This window comes from Pseudophryne corroboree, chromosome 8, assembly GCF_028390025.1.
Source record: "Pseudophryne corroboree isolate aPseCor3 chromosome 8, aPseCor3.hap2, whole genome shotgun sequence".
Classification (NCBI taxonomy): Eukaryota; Metazoa; Chordata; class Amphibia; order Anura; family Myobatrachidae; genus Pseudophryne; species Pseudophryne corroboree.
Genome location: NC_086451.1, coordinates 179030984 through 179033807, shown reverse-complemented (window position 1 = coordinate 179033807; position 2824 = coordinate 179030984). Strand labels below are relative to the sequence as shown.

Below are 2824 nucleotides of genomic sequence, written 5' to 3'. Positions count from 1 at the left end.
CCCTTTTAACACATAGCTGCAGGCAGATTCTTCCCTTTTACACATAGCTGCAGGCAGATTCCCCCTTTTTACACATAGCGGCAGGCAGATTCCTCCTTTATACACATAGCGGCAGGCAGATTCCCCCTTTTTACACATAGCGGCAGGCAGTCCCAAGAAAGAAAGAAAGAAAGAAAGAAAGAAAGAAGAATTATACTTACCCTCTCCGCTGGCTCAGGCTCCTCGTGCAGCTTGACGATTCCCGGGCAGTAGAGAAGGAGGAGGAGGGAGGTGGAGGAGGGAGCCGCAGCAGCGCTGTGTTATTGGTGGAGGCGCTGCTGCTGCTGCCCCTCTGCTTCACTATAGGCTGTTCTCGGAAGACAGCCTATAGTGAAGCAGAGGGGCAGCAGCAGCAGCGCCTCCACCAGTAACAAAGCGCTGCTGCGGCTCCTTCCTTCACCTCCCTCCTCCTCCTCCTCCCCCGCGTGCCACTGCTCCTCTCATCTCCAAGCAACCCTCCTCCCTCTTCGTGTGTTACAGAGGCGGCAGCGTGTCTGGTGCTGCGGCTGCTGCCCGTAGTGCCCTGGCCTGATCTGTTCGTTACGACGGGCGGGCGGCGGGAGTCGCAGGACACAGACCCGACGGGAGCGCTGGTGTGCGGCTGCGGCATGATACAATGAGTCATTGTGACTCATTGTAATGCCGGCGGCTGTGGGCCCTTGAGTGCGGCGGGGCCCCAGTGCAATGCACTGCCTGCCCTGCCAGTAGTTCCGCCCCTGGTGCCCCCCACTGGTGTGGGCTCCTGCAAGAGAGCCCCAAAATGCAGGCGCATGCGTATGCTCTTAGCAATTTTTGCAGTTGGATTGCTTATTGCGATTGCAATCCAACCTGAATCAGGCTCTATTACCTATCACAATGCACTGCGGGTAGTACAAAATGGGGTTAATATAAGAGAAAACCCCCCCAGAGCTGTGCTCCTTAACTGTCCCTGGTGGCTAGTGGAGCGGCTGCCCAGTAATCAGTGTCCACGCCAGTGCGCACATGGCCCACCCCCTACAGCCACGCTGGATCACGGTATAGTGTGGGCACAGAAGTCCCTTACCTCCCTTTCATCAGCGGCCTCGTGATCCCAGAGGGCGGTGTGTGTGTGACTGACCTTAGGAAGAAACCGGAGCCTCCGCTGCAGTGACCCAGCAACCAGGGCACGGGAGTATACTGCGCCGCTGGGAGTGATGGAGCTGCAGTAAAGATGTCTATTAGACCTAACCTGCTGCAGCCCTTGTAGATTCTTATAAAAAAAGTTCTTCTTTTCTTGTCAAAATTAATAGCTAAGAATAGGCTGCCTGAGGCAGCCCCCTGTTAAGTGGCCTGCTACTGAAGGCACCAACTACAAACTGAGCTCCCTGTTCATGGAAGCGAGGTTATAGAGCAGGGGGCGCTGAGCATCTTGGGAACAGTCAAAAGCTTTGAGCCTGTTGGTGCCTCAGATCAAGATCCTACTCTACACCCCAATGTGAATCCTTGTGGAGTCCAGTGTACCCCACAGAAGAAATGAATGTGTCACACCCATTGGCAGCAACATTAGAATAGCTGCTGATGGGCACAATTGAGAAAGGAAGGGGGGAAAACATTTGAATCCAGCACATATATGTAATTTGAATATGTAATTTGTACCTTCCTACTTTAAAATGTAATGGATGAACCTCACCCTGTGAGAACTATCTTCATGATCAAGAGATCTCATACGCAAAAAAAGCATGTGTTGGGATAGGGCTGTGGAGGGCGGCTGCTCGAGCACACCCCCGTCAAGTTAAGGAGATTCAACTGAGGAAGCACAAGGGAACTCTTGTCTGGGGACAACAACTGCAGGGAGACCACATCTTTTCAGATGAAAACGAGAGGGCGGAAGGCTGCCTAATACTGAAGCACCCTCAAACATCAAACCATATGCAACAACTAGTACAAGCATTCCTGGGGAAAGGTCTGCAGCAGACGGATTTGCATACGGTGATGTCATCCAAGCAGTTGGCCAAAGTTGGCTGGAACCCTCATCTGCATATGAAAAGAGAAAAGGGGCGCTTGGATGACCCCTAGTTCGCATTGAACACCCCCCACCCTCCTTTGGTGTGGGGCTCATGTTGGCCATGCCCCAGCCCCTGAAGCATTCAAGCTGATTTCTTGCAGCAGCTGGGCACTGTAACAGCTCCAGAGCTGCTCTGTAAGGCAAATAAAAGGGTGTGGGCCCTGCAACACCACCTGTAGTTCGCATTGTGCGTTGGAAGGCACAAAGTAAGCAGACGGGAGAAGTCAGGATAGTGCGCAAGGGCATAGAAGGGAGGGGCTCAAGAAAAGAGAAGTGGAAACAGACAGCAAACTAGGCTGGAGAGAGACCTGAGACAATGAGATCTAAATTATACCAGAGCCAACCAGGGGAAAGCACGAATGCAGTCCCCCCCCCTACCACAAATTATGCAGTCGAGATTCCCACATTTGGGGAAATCACAGAGGTCAGCATACCCAGAATGCAATGAATGAACCTCACCCTGGGAAAACAATCTTCATGACCATGGTATCACCTAAGCAAAATAAGTATGATTTGAGATAGGGCTGGAGAGGGCCGCTGCTCAGGCACACCTCCGTCAAGTAAAGGAGATTCAACTGAGGCAGCACAAGGGAACTCTCATCTGGGGACAACAACTGCAGGGAGAACACATTTTCAGACGAATGTGTGAGGGCAGAAGGCTGCCTAATACTGAAGCACCCCCCAAACAACAAACCAAATGCAACAACTAGTGCAAGCATTCCTGGGGGAAGGCCTGCAGCAGATGGATTCGCATATGGTGAT

At 52.4% G+C, this 2824-nt stretch overlaps 1 non-coding gene across 1 annotated transcript; it reads right to left on the bottom strand.

Annotated features, from left to right (window-relative positions):
• Nucleotides 1-2406: 2406 nt before the first annotated feature.
• Nucleotides 2407-2572, bottom strand: LOC134950935 (U1 spliceosomal RNA). Its single transcript, XR_010183765.1, has one exon. It is a non-coding gene; the product is annotated as a U1 spliceosomal RNA (small nuclear RNA).
• Between the last annotated feature and the right edge of the window lie 252 nt (nt 2573-2824).